At 41.0% G+C, this 14,287-nt stretch overlaps 1 pseudogene; it reads right to left on the bottom strand.

Annotated features, from left to right (window-relative positions):
* Nucleotides 1-8,813: 8,813 nt before the first annotated feature.
* On the bottom strand, nucleotides 8,814-11,408 carry LOC132648967 (small ribosomal subunit protein eS1-like; annotated as a pseudogene).
* Nucleotides 11,409-14,287: the final 2,879 nt, after the last annotated feature.

Raw genomic sequence — 14,287 nt, 5'->3', positions numbered from 1 at the left:
GAGTTGCCTTTTCTGCATATTTCACATAAACGGCATCGTGTAATATGTGGTCTTAATAATTTGCTTTGCTCAGCGTTCATTTCAAAGTTCGTACACGCTCTAGTATGTGTCAATACTTTCCTTGGGGGAAAGTACTGGGGATAGAAATGAGGACCTCAAGCCTGTGAGGCCGGTGCCCTACCACTGAGCTACACGCCCCGAGACCACTCATCCCCTGTTAAGCTTGAGTTTTCTTGCATGAACGGATTATCATGCTTTAGCTGTTAACCAGTTGATGTACATTTGGGCTGTTTTATTATCAATAATGTGAGTATGAACACACACGTACAAGTTTTTGTGTGAACATGTGCTTTAATTTTTTTTGCTATATCTATCTATCTATCTATCTATCTATCTATCTATCCATCCATCTATGCTTTTTGTTTGTTTGTTTGTTTTTGAGACAAGATCTCTCTGGCTGGCCTGGAACTTGCTAATGTAGACCAGGCTGGCCTTGAACTCACAAAGATCCACCTGCTTCTTCCTTCTAAGTGCTAGGATTAAAGGAGTGTGCCACCATGCCCAGCCCCTATTTTTATTTTTAACTCTGTGAGTCTGTGCACGCGTACATGAGAGCAGGTGCTTGCAGTGGCTAGAAGAGGGTGTGAGATCCCTGAAGCTAGAGTTACAAGTGGTTGTGAGCTGATTGATGGAGGTTCTGGGAACCAAACTGGCCTCATCTGCAAGTGTAGTGCCCACTCATAATCCCTGAGCCATCTCTCCAGCTCCAGATATGTAACTTTTTTTTTTTTTTTTTCATTCCTGGATGACCTGAAACTTGCTATGAGACTAGCCTGGTCTTTGAACTCACAGAGATTTGCCTGCCTCTTTCTCTCTGTGTAATATTCTTGAAGGTTTTGGGCGCACGTGTGTGTGTGTGTGTGTGTGTGTGTGTGTGTGTGTGCATGTTACTTGGGTAAGCATCTGACCTGCATTTTCTTCATCAAATCCTCACAACTTTCTGCAGTAGGTCTCATTCTGTCATTGAGGATCCTGATGTTCAAAGACAATGAGCGACTGGTTGAAGAGTCCTCTCACGCAGTCTGGCTCCAGAACACGAAGTGTTAGCCCTCTTACTGTTTTAAGACACACATGAGATAGCACACGGTTTTTATTTTTTTCAAAGGCACAGAGGTTTCAGAAGTACAGGAGCTGGACTGTGTGTTTAGAGAATTGGAGGTGGAGAGCAGAGACTGAAAAGGAGGGAGCATTTGAAAAGAATCTCACTGAACCGATTCCAGAAGAGGAGCTAGGGAGAATGCCCGCTAGGTGAAAAGGCCATTGGAAAGTTAGTTTCACTTCAAACGCCCATTTCGTGCCATCAGATGCAGCGGTCTGTGGCTCTACCTTGAGATACTCTATCCCTGCTCAGTGGAAAAGGGTGGGATGATTAATTAGCAGTGCCTGCCATGGGTGAGAGAAGGGAGATGTGTCAAACTGGTGACGTAAATGTTCATCACTGGCTGATGACAAAGAGATGAGAAACTGTGGGTCATGCTTTAGAAGAGAATGATGGCCCCATGACCCGGACAGTATGTGTAAGAAAGTGGATGCTGAGGTAAGAAATGGGCCAGGAAGCCACACTGCAGATCCTTACATAACAGGCTAACGAGTTCTTAGTGGTGGTCACGCCCTTAATCCTAATACTCCGGAGGCAGAGGCTGGGGAATCTCTGTGTGTTCCAGGCTGCACAGAGAGACGCTTTCAAAAAAAAAAAAAAAGTCCTCTGTTTACAGACAGTGAATAAAACTTTCTCAATAGAGAACTGAGACCACAGGAGTCCTGATTCAGAACTGGTCAGGACACGCAAGATGAAGTGATATGGAGAAAGATAAAAAGCAAAAAAAAAAAAAAAAAAAAAGGCAAGGAGAAAGATCCTATTTAGGGCAATATTAAGCAAAATTAGCAATTGGAGATAAAGCTCTGGGTTCACAATGAGAGACTGTCTCAAAGAAAGAAAAAGGCGGGGGCTGGAGAGATGGCTCAGTTGTTAAGAGCACTGTCTGCTCTTCCAAAGGACCAGGGTTCAATTCCCAGCACCCACATGGCAGCTCACAACTGTCTATAATGCCCATTCTAAACGATCTGACACCTTTACACTAATGCACATAAAATAAAAGTTAAATAAATTATTAAAAAAAAGAAAGAAAAAGGCATCCACTGTCAATCTCTGATCCCACATGTGCAAATTCACTCATACATACACATGTCTGTATGCATACATGCACACATACAAACACACTCATTTGTATGCACAACACACACATACATACATACACACACACACACACACACAGAGGTTCAAGGTCATCCTTGGCTATATGGCAAGTTCTAGTTCAGTCAGGAAGTTTGAGGCCATCTGGAATTCATCAGGCTCTGTTGAAATAGCTAACTAACTAACTAAATAAACAGAAAAGAAAAGGAGGGTGATAGTGGTTGTGAGATCAAATAATCTAAAACTAAATGAATAAATAATAAAACGAGGAGAAATTTGTTAAGCAAAATTTTAAACAATTTATTACAACCTGTACTTACTAAAGTTTCACGGACAATTTTTACTTCCTGGTCATTTTGTTTATAACCACTTATTTATTTATTTATTTATTTATTTATTTAAATTGAGAGGCAGGGTCTCTCTCTTTCTTAAACTGACCTTAAACTTTCCATCTTCCTGCCTCAGCCTCTCAAATGCTAGGATTAACAGGCCTACCTCCATTCCATCTGTGTTTTCAGATGCTGATTTCAGTGCCTTGAATGCTGGTTACCGCCCTGCCATGGGCATTGTTATTAATATTGAACTATCTCCTGTACCCAAGTGATGATAAGGAATTTCCCCAATTATCCCTGATTGGCTGATCAAAAGGCCTACACTTGGGCAGGGCAGGAGGAAGGTATGGCTCGGGTTCGAAGGCTTTGGGGAGAGAAGGATCTTGGGAAGAACAGAGACAGGTACCAGAAGAGGAAGGAAGCCAAGAACCATGATGGGTGTGGAGAGGAGCACCTGGCTGGATTGGAGTGGATGGAGGAAAGCAACCCAGGTGAAGACCATTAGCCAGTGTTTTAAGATTATGGACCGGAAGTAGCCCAGATAAGAATTATTAGAACAGATGATGTGGGATGGGGGCTTGGGAGGTAAACGTAGCTTGGGAGGTAATACCTCCTTGCCCCAGGTGAAATAAGGCTATTGTTAAATCTATGAGATGTCTGTGTTCTTTGTTGATTATACTAGTGGGTTAGATAATTCCACTATAATAATTACAGGGATAATAAAAACATTATTAGACCTTATTTTTAGATTATCAACAACAGGTGTTTTTTTGTTTTTTTTTTTTATTCCTTCTCAAGTCTCTGGTAAGGTTGAAGACCGTATAGTTACAGTTTGCAAGTAAACTTAGTTGTTTAAGATGTTTCTTTAGAACTATTTGTTTGTTTGTTTATTTATTATGTATACAATGTTCTGTAGGTACATGTACACCTGCATGCCAGAAGAGGGCACCAGATCTCATTATAGATGGTTGTGAGCCACCATGTGGTTGCTGGGAATTGAACTCAATTCCTCTGGAAGAGCAGCCAGTGCTCTTAACTACTGAGCCATCTCTCCAGTCCCTAAGAAGATGTTTCAAGGTCTAGAAAGATGTTGTTAGGTTGATAGATACAAGCAGTGATAGCAAATAATTTCAGACTCATCAAGACAGGATACATAGTATTTTCTTCAAGGTTGCCAAATACATATTCACTGAACATTATATATATGTCTCACCTAATAGTTTTTATGATTGTTTCATAATTGTTCTTACTGTATATTGTTTGTTATAAAAAACAGCCTTTTAAAGTTAGACAGAAAGGGAGAATTGTGGTAGTTGATCTAGAGCCACCAGGTATTCAGATGTTAATTGCTCCTTTTCCTTGCCCCACCTCGAGATTCTTACAAGCAAACCCTCGTGTATGCCAAGTGATGCTGTGTAACCTTGCCTCCCAAATTATCCCTGATTGTCTAAATAAAGTTGCCTACATACCTGGATTGGGCAGAAGTGAGGTAGGTGGAGCAAAAGGTTCTTGGGCTTGTAAGACAGAAGGATCATAGCAGGGGTGGGGGGTGAGGACAGGGGAAGAGGAGAGGCAGAAGAGAACACAGAGCTGCCATGGGTTAAGCTAGAGCTAGAATCGTGTGGCTGGGACGAGCTGGCTCTGAGGATTGGGAGATGGAGAGAAGCAGCCTAGATGGAAAACATGCAAATATTTATGGGAGTTTGGATGGAAAGTAGCCCAGCTAGGAATGGTTAGAGCAAATGGCATGGAATGTGGGGCTGGCAGGTGAAAGATAGTTTAAGGGGTTAGTTCTGCCCAGTTCCAGTGTCTAGGTATGTTAACAATCTAACAGGTGTCTGTGTCTTTTATTGATGGGATAGCTGGTTAAATAATAACCCCTGCAATAATCAAATGGATTAATAGTAAATATTAATAACCATTTTCTACAGCACTTCTTTGTCATTTCCTTCATATTCCTTTGAGGCAGGGTCTCTCCCTGAACCTGGAGCTTAAGTTTTCTTAGCTGTACTGAGAAGCCAAAAAAAAAAAAAAAACCCTCAATCCTTCTGTCTCCATCTTCCTTGAAGGTATGGTTCCAAGCATGAGTCACTGGTATTTCAGGTTGCACCACCTGGCAAGTTGCATTTTACTCTCCATTTTTTTTACTTCAGATCATCTGGAGGTGACTGAAACTAGCCATCTACACAGGGCATTTCTGATTAGCCTGAAATATTGGAGGCGTTCACAACAATAATAATAATAGCAATAGGTAGAGACCTCCAACACTCCTTTGCTTCTGTGTTGCTCCTGGGCTGCTGTGTTAGATTGCTTTCCAGTGCTATCCACATCAAAGCAACTTGAGATGGAAAGGGTTTATTTTACTGTACAGGGTACAGTCCATCCTAATCAGAATTCAGGGCAGAAACTCAGGCGAGGCAGGAACTGAAACAGAAGCCATGAAGAAATGTGGCTTACTGGCTTGTTCCCCACAGATCACCCAGCTTGCTTCTGTGTAAAATCCAGACCCCCTGCCCAGAGGTGGCCCTGCCAACAATGGGCTGTGCCCTCTCACATCATCATTTACCAAGGAAGTGCCCACAGACTGGTCTAAAGGAACCTAAAGGCCAGTCTGACGGAGGCAATGTCTCAGTCATACAAAATGACAAAAACAAACAAGCAAGCAAGCAAGCAAAGGACAACACCTAACCAGCACAGCTTCCTTTGACATTGATTTTTAACATTTTTATGTGTGTGCATGTGAGCCATGACGTACGTGTGCTACCGTGTGCATGTGGAGGATAGAGAAACACTGGTAGTTGTTGGTTTTTTCCTCCCACCGTGTGGATCCATGGGTCGCAGGGACTGAACTCAGGTTGTCGGGTTTGGCTTTGGGCACCTCCACCTGCTAAGCCTTCTTGCCAGTTCTTCAGATACTGTTATACTGACCCCACAGATAACTGCATTCAAGGCTCCTGATTAAAATCATTCGGCATAACTTGATTGAGAAGTATTGAATTCAACCTAAAAATAAATTTAAGCAACGTTAGCTAGCATGTAAACTCTATGAGGAAAACTAGAAAACTTTACTGAGCAAAAAAAAAGAACACCCTACATAAAGAGAACATGTCCAATCACAGAAAGGTTGGCTTTTTCCTCATATAGACAACTCAATATAATAGAATAGAAATTCCAATGGGAGAGGGGCTGGAGAGATGGCTCAGAGGTTAAGGACACTGGCTGTTCTTCCCAAGGTCCTGAATTCAACTCCCAGCAACCACATGGCTCACAACCATCTATAGTGAGATCTGGCACCCTCTTCTGGTGTGCAGGCACTCATTCAGGCAGAATGTTGTATAAATAATAAATAAATAAATCTTCAAAAAAAATTCCAACAGGATCGTTTGTGAAAACTTGACATTAACAATTCTAAAGTTGATCTAGAAAAACAGAAAACTAAAAATAACCAAGGCTCTCCTAGAGGAAATACGGTGGAAGGAGATGCCTGATCAGATGATAATATGACTTCCAAAGCTACAGGGATTAAGATGGTGTGATACCAGACTGATATGATTAATGGAACTGAATATAGGCCAGGTAACAGACACACGCAGAATTCGTGACTTTAAACCCCATTTCAATAGAGTTGGCATTGACATAAAGATTTAAAGGGCTGTTTCAGATATCATACCAGACAATTTTTCACATTTTTCTCATACACTATATAGAAATATATTTTGGGATGTTTAAAGATTTATATGTGAACAGAGAAAATGAAAAATAATAAAAAATAGCTTGGCATGCTGGCACAGCCCTTTAATCCTGGCACTTCCTGCAGAGATTGAGGCCAGCCTGGTCTACATTGCAAGCTCCCGGACAGTCAGGGCTACACAGTGAGACTCTGTCTCAAAAAATACAAGTGAAAAAAAAATGAAAATAAGTTACAAAAAGAAAAAAAAAACCCTCAATAGATAACCAAGAAACATCATTCAGAACGTATAAAGAACTCGCACCCACTGCTAAGAAAAAGGTAATTCAGTAAAAATGGTCACCAGACAAATTAGAATGGCCAGTGAGGATCTGACAACACAATCATCAGTATTAACCAGATAAAAGTAAAATAAAACTTCTAATTGGAAGAACTGAAAAACAAAACAAAACAAAACAAAACGGTGTTTGATGTTCACAGATGTCGATAAAAGGGAGCCAACCATGTGAGGTGAAGGGAAACTGTCAAAAATATCTCCAGACACTCCTGAAGACACCGTGCCAGGCTGTCCAGCAGGTCCAACTGGGTTGCTCTTGCCCGCCCGCCAGCAGGAGATGGGTATGGGAACATTCTCACTAGCATTGCGTGTGATGGAAAGAAGGGCCAATTCTTGCCTCAAGAAGAAATAGACACTTGGGCGTATACATTTGCAGCTACGCACCAGGCCGCTGGAGGCAGCGTCACCTGTAACTTCAGTCCCTGAGAATTGTGCATTCTTCTTCTGGCCTTTGTGGGCAATGCGCACTCAGGGTGCACATATATATATATACGCAGGAAAAACAACCATTTACATAAGAGAAAAGGAATAAATCTTACAAAAAAGAATCCAAAACCTAACTTTTGGATGCAGCGGGAGAAGGAGTGAGTGGTGCTGGCTGTACAGGCATGAGGACCTGACTTTGAAGCTCTAGCATTCCTGTTAATAGCTAGATATGGCCGCTCATGCCTGTAACCACGTGCCCTGGGAGACAGAGGAAGAGGACTGTCCGGGTTTCCTGGCTGCCAGCCTAGATCCAGGTTCAGTGAGAGAGCTTTTCTCAAGGGGATAAGAAAGAGAGAGTGGTGGGGCAGGACACTCATCAGCTTCCTCTGGCCTCTTCCCACTCACAAACAAACACATGCAAATCACACACACACACACACACACAAACACAAAATTGGAAAAAAAGACAGACCCAGCCTGCTATATGACGGTGTCCTTAATTAGTAGTGTGACCTTGAATCTATAACTAGGCCTCACTGAACTTGAGTTTTTGGACTGGACAATTGCCCGGGCTCAGCTTTAAGCATCCCTTGTGTAAAAAGGCCTCTCAACCAGAAAAAAAAAAAAAAAAAGTAGGCCTATCCATCCATCATTTTAATAAAGATATATTCTATTAATTTGGAAAAGCTGAAGAGAGTATTAATTTTCCTCCCACGGTCTTAATGAAGAAATAAAGAAACTAATTTCCCATTACCATTCAAGGAGCAATCCACCCCTTCACAGGCTGAGAAATTAATGTAACAGACTGAGCAACTGAACCAGCTGGGGGCTTTTCTTCCTCTCTCTCACCTAAGGCTCTGAGCGTCTGCTGTTGTTTAAACAATGTTTTAAAAGTAAACTTAAAATTTTTGCAATTGTAAAAGCCAAGCTTGCTTAGTAGTGACGTAGTTAGGGCAAAATATCTTTCCTTCTCAGGATGTTTGACTTAGCAAAATTTACTGATGATCTCTTGTGTCTGAAGCATAGCAACTATTACAAGCTTTGCTAATTATAGTTTTCCCAATCAGCGTAGCTTGTTGCCCAGGCATGAAGACTTGAGTTCTGATCCGCAGTACTCACACAGAAGCTGGGGACGGTGGCGGGGGAATGCAGACCCAGGCAGGTGCTGGGGGGCTTTCTGGCCAGGCAGGCTGAGATGATGAACTAACTCCAGGTTCCATAAAAGACCCCATCTCAAAAATTAAAGTGGAGGGCTGTGGAGAAGGGTCTCAGTTAAGAGCACTGCCTACTCTTCCAGAGGACTGAGAGTTGATTCCCAGTACCCACACGGCAGTATACAACCTCTGTAACTCCATTTCTAGGGGATCCCATGCCCTCTTCCGGCATCCATGGGTACCAGGCACACATGTGGTGCCCGTACATACATGCAGGCAAAACACCCATACACAGAAAATATGTAAAATTTAAACACATTTTTAAAAAGCTAAAGTAAATTATTTCATAATGAAGAAATCCTAAAAATAATTTAAAATTGATTCTCAGAGAAATTTACAAAACCAGAACAATAGTAACCATCTTATACTTGTTTTTTTTTTTTTTTCCTCTTTATTCACGCTAACTTCTCAGCTCAGGAAGATTTTTTTTTGTTTAATTATTATTTAACCAATACATATGTGTTCTATACATATGTGTGTTACTTTACTTTTTAGGATTTTTTTTCCCTCAAATTGGACTTTTTATTTGTCACTATTCAAAATCTGGATTTTAAGCAGGTTCTTACACTGGTGGGTCACATCCATCAGCTTGCTCAACTTTAGCACCTGTCTTAACCACCAGTAGTTTCTCCAGAACTACCACCTTCCCCATGACGCTCCAACTCAAACTTGGGTTTCTTCAGCATTTTTTTTTTTTTTTTTTACCTTTCTAAGGAAGACACCGTGAAGAGGATCACACCTTTCCTGACTTTCCCAACCCTGGAATCACTTTACTCACCACTTCCTTCAAGTCATTTGTCTGCCCTTCTCTGTCACGAATTCCATCGTCATCTTCCGGATCTGGACGTCTTCCTGATCTAGCTGTTGAACTGTTTTTGTTTTCTGTTTGTTTGTTTTCAGTGAAACCAACACAGAACAGACAGAGCAAATAACCTCCTGATGTCTGTCTTGACATTAACATGTGCTTCAGTAGTGAGTGGCTGCTTTTTGACCATGGAACACATTTAGTCCTGGGGAAGATCCACAGCTTAAAAACTAGTCAGAGAGTATCTGGATTTTTTTTTTTTTTGAGATAATATCTTTCTGTGTTATTTAGGCTGATTTGGAACTTCCGGACACAAGCAATTCTTCTACTTCAGGGAGCTGGGACCCTCCAGGTCAGGCAGTGACACAGATATACCATGCCTGACAGCCTCATTCTCAGGAATCACATGGTGGAAAGAGAAAACCAATACTCACAAGCTGTTCTCTGACTTTCACACAGTGCTACAACACACATGTGACCTCTCTGCATATAATAACCAACCAAACAAATAAATAAATGCAGAAGCCAAATTGCTAGGACTATCTATACACACAATTGTGTCTGTTCCATTTAGGAATTCTTCAACATCTTTTTCTTCTATGTATGCATTTCTTGTTCTCACACCTTTCTTTTCTCTTGGATTTTCTTATTTTGGTTAAATTTATGAATCCAACTCCTGCCTAATTCCGTTTCCAACTTGTACACTGCTTTCCATGAAATTTTAATTTGTGTGTGTCTGTGATCAGAGTGTTTGTGTAAAGTATTCAAATGTGTGTGCGTGTGCCATGTTGGTACCTAAGCAGAGGTCAGAAGAAAACATTGGGTGCCATACTGTACCACTCTCTATTCCCTTGAATCAGGGTCTCCTGGTGAGCCTGGAGCAAAGATGGTGGTTGGTGAGCTCCAGAAACACCCTTGTCTCCAACCCCACAGTGCTAGAAATACAGATGCTTACATGGTTACACATTTTTCTCCCATGCATGTTGGGATCTGAACAGGTCCTCGGGGTCACACAGTAAGTACTTTTAGCCACTGAGCCATATTTCCAGCTTTCAATTTTAATTTTGACAACTATTTTAAAGTTCAGCCTGTTCTGTTTAAAATTGTTTGGTTTTTAATGAATGTTTATTCTGTTATAAGTTCAATTTATTCCTAGGTCTAACTGAGAAAAAAAGAATCAGGGACTTGCTAAATTTTTCTCAAGGTTTTAGAAAATTTATTTTATAGGGTGTCATTTTTCTGAATATTCTAGGTTTTGAGGACAAACTCATGCCGCCAGTTTTTTTCTTTTTCTTTTGAGACAGGAGTGCACAGCACTGTCCAGGCCTACTTCAAATATGTGTCTTTCTTCCACGTTAGTATCTGAGTTTTGAGATTGCAGTAATGAGCCACTGTACCAATAGGCTTCAAGTCTGTTATCATAGCCCTGCCCAGATCTGTGAGGTTTTTCTTTCTCCCCACACTGTGTCTTAGCTACTTTTCTATGACTATGAAGAGATGTTATGACAAAGGCAATTTATAGAAGAAAAAGTTTATTTGGGGATCCCAATTTCAGTGGTCCATGGGGAGCAGAGTAGCAGGTAGACATGGTGTTGGAGGAGAGCTTACTTATAATCTTATCCACAAGCAGGAGGCAGAAGGAGATTAACTGGGGATGGTGTGGGATTTTTGAGGCTTCACACATTTCTGACAACAAAGCCACACACTCTAATTCTTTCCCAACTTTCAAATGGGCTCCACCAACTGGGTACCAATATTTAAACATATGAGCCTCTGTGGGCCATTCTCAAAGGTTACAACAGTTTGTTTGTTTTTTTCCCTCCTTGCTATGAAGTAGGACAGAGCTATGGTAGAGATTGTATTGTCTGCAAACCTGAGATAGTTATTGTTTGGCCCTTTTCCAGAAACCATACCAAACCAAACCAAACCAAACCAAAACCAAAAAACAAACAAACAAAAAACAACAACAACAAACTCCACAAAGGCAAAACAAAATTCCCTCCAAACAAAAACCAAAACATCGTTGCTTCCTTTTCTAGGTGAAAGTTTGGGGAAACTATGGGGAAGCCCATTTGGGATTCCCCTATGTTATCAAGGTAAACTGAGGACCTCTCTGTGGGTTCTAAGTCTTTTTAATGAAAGAATTTAAGAGTAGACCCAGAAGGAAGCTAAGGGACAATTTTATTCGAGTTAAAACAAAACAATTCAAAAACAAACAAACAAACAAACAAACAAACAAAAACAGGACAGGCAAGTTACAACAATTGGCAGCCATCAGAGAAAGATGGAAGAAGAGGGAAAAAAAAAGTCATACCTTTTGAAGGAGGCATGGGGGTCAGCAAGCAGCCACATGTTAGGGTACTGGGAGAAACTTCAGAGAAAGATTGAAGGAGCCCAAAGTGTCAGAAAGAATATGTCCAGGCCTTTTTCTGAAACTGGTTCTGGCCAGTTCCTGAAAGAAAGAGAAATTCAGAAAAGGCAGCAGGCTTAGCAGAAGGCTCTGTAAGCAAGATTGGGGTTTCTGAAAGAGAAAAATATATTATTCTCATTATTCCTCCCATTCTTTAGTATGGCTTAAGATGAACCATCCTTCCTAAAGAGTGGTCTCTTGGCCAGCTGATTGACAGGCCCAACTGGTCGCTTCAGGGAGGAGACAACAGTATGAAATGTTCTAATCTTTAGGGCAGATCAGAATGTCATGCCTCCACCCAAGGCCAGACGTAGATTCCATTCTGTTGATCAAGAGGAAATAACTTTCCTTGTCTGAGACTCAGCAGAGTCCTGATAACCTCAATGCCCTGTAAGGCGACTGTAACATTTTCCCCTAAGAGTGGAGATCTTAATGGGGTGAAACTAGGGAATAGATATAACCCAATTTCCACCATGAAAATCTAGTGGTGTAATCTCAGTGCTGACTACCTGACGAGATCAGTGTGTGGACTGAGTTTCAGTTCCACCCTCGTTCATAGTTTCTAGGTAGGAGGACTCATTTAGGAGGAGGTAAGAAATGACAGCTCCCTCCTGCATTCCTGGCTAGAGAAGCAAGGTTGTTTCCTGCTTCTGGACACGGACTGCTCTACAGTACTTAGCCATATTTCTGTCATCACCACTTTTTCATTCTTTTTTTTTTTATTTTTAAATGAGTGAGACTTTATTTGGCTACATTTAAATAAAATGAAGAACAAAAATAGAAAAGACAACAAACAAACAAACAAAAGAAATAGGCAGCAAGGCAGCCAGTAGAATCTGGGGGAGAATACAATAGATTTTTATTTCCTGCATGTGATCTTTCACTACACTGAATTATTTTTACTTGAATTTGAATTCCAGAACACTTGTTGAAATCTACACTGTTTTTTGTTGTTGTTTGTTTGTTTGTTTTTCACTTTTTCATTCTTGAATAGCAAAATTTTTTCATATGTGTTAGCCTCAAACTCCATATGTCGCTGAAGATGACCTTAAGTTCTTGATTGTCCTGCTTCTAACACCTAAGTTAGGACTGTAGGCAGGCACCCTCGTACCTGGCTTTAGGAGGTATTGGTAATTGAACCCAGAGCATCTACATACTAGATAAGAACTCTGCTATCTGAGCTGCATCTTCAGCCTGAGAATTTTTTCTTTTAAAATAGTGTATATATATATATATTTTACATTCTAAGTACATGTGTGTATCTGTGTGTGTATGTGCATGTGAGTGCAGGTTCCTGCAGAGGCCAGAAGAGGGCATCAGATCCCCTGGAGCTGGACTTACAGGCAGTTGTGAGCTGACCAACATGGGTGTTGGGAAACAAATTTGGGTCCTGTTCATGATCTTAATCTTTCCAGTTCCATGGAGACTTTCTTTCTTTGCCTGTCATTGTTTATCAACAGGGGTCAGAACCAGCATCAAATGGTGACTTTTCAGAATTTTGACTGTCTGGACTCTCCTATGGTAGACCTACCAAATGAGAATTCTCAACCTTGCCACCTGTCTTCCTCATGGGCTCTGATTGTCCTGGCCATGGTCTCCAAAAGACATACTTTTCAAGCTTTCTGGGCTGTTCTGTTACTTGGACTTTGGAAAGCTAATTATGTTGGAAAAGTCTCTTTAGAAGACTTTTTTTTTTCCTTCTTACATAATCCTGTTTCTCACATTAGTGGTCCACAGCATGGATATATACACAGTAGTTGGGAGATTTATATAGGGCAAAATGATTTAAACAACATTTATTATGTTAAGTCTAATCAGTGAGTCTTTGGTCTTTGAAGCACAGATGAACATACATTAGGAATGTATTTGACTTTGGGGAGACTATTTGAATTCTCTGGCCTTCTGACTTTTTTTTTTTTTTTTTAAATCTGTGGCCCAGGAGTTTGAACTGAGAGTTTTGTTTTTTTCTGGCTCTAAAACCTTTGATGCTGCAGTTGAGTACAGATCTTAACTCTGGTCAGGTCCAGTAACCCTTGGCACTTTGTGGTACAGAGGGCAGCTCAGGAGTAGGAGGACAGTATGTGAAGATGGGAAGTTAGATCAGAAGTGATGCCATGGCTTTGCTCAGTAGTGTCCTAGGCTCTCTTGCTGCATCCTGGAGTGAAGCTGTTAACCTATTCCTGATGAATGTCTTAAATTATTATTATTATTGTCTGCTTGTATGCACCATACGGGGATGTGTGAGTGTGTGTGCCACAGTGTGCATGCGGCCCTGAGAGGCCAACCCTGTGGAGGTGGTTCTCTCTTTCCACCTTTCCCTGTGTTCTGAGGATTGAACTTAGGTTTCCAGACTTGTAATATCAAGCGCCTTTACCCCGGAGCCAAGATCTTGCTGGTCTCCACTGGGTGTTTTAAGCAACATTTCATTCAATTGAATTTGAATTTGCACGCTCAAGAAATCGGGTCTGAAGACTTTTCTAGATAAACTACCTCAAATTGGCTTTGAATTTGCTTATGTGTTGTGCTTAAGTTAGACGCACATTTTGGATACGGTTTCTCACACTTGATTTGACCTACCGAACCCTGTGAATAGAGGAGCCCAGCAAATATTCTGGGTACTTTATAGCAGTGTAAAATTTAAGAGCTCTTTCATCCTTTTCCTTCTATGTAAAAGTTCTATTAATTAATGTGACAGGGATTTACTGTGATTGAGAGAAGAGTCTGTGCCCTTGGAAAGTTGATGAGCAATGCTTCGGCATAAAAATGGTACTGCATGTTTGTAAACATTGTATAGAAGCCCTAGTTCTTTGAAGACAGACAA

The sequence above is a fragment of the Meriones unguiculatus genome, chromosome 18, assembly GCF_030254825.1.
Source record: "Meriones unguiculatus strain TT.TT164.6M chromosome 18, Bangor_MerUng_6.1, whole genome shotgun sequence".
In the NCBI taxonomy this organism is placed as follows: domain Eukaryota; kingdom Metazoa; phylum Chordata; class Mammalia; order Rodentia; family Muridae; genus Meriones; species Meriones unguiculatus.
Note: the sequence above shows the minus strand (reverse complement) of the source record. Positions and strands in the feature narration are given on the sequence as shown.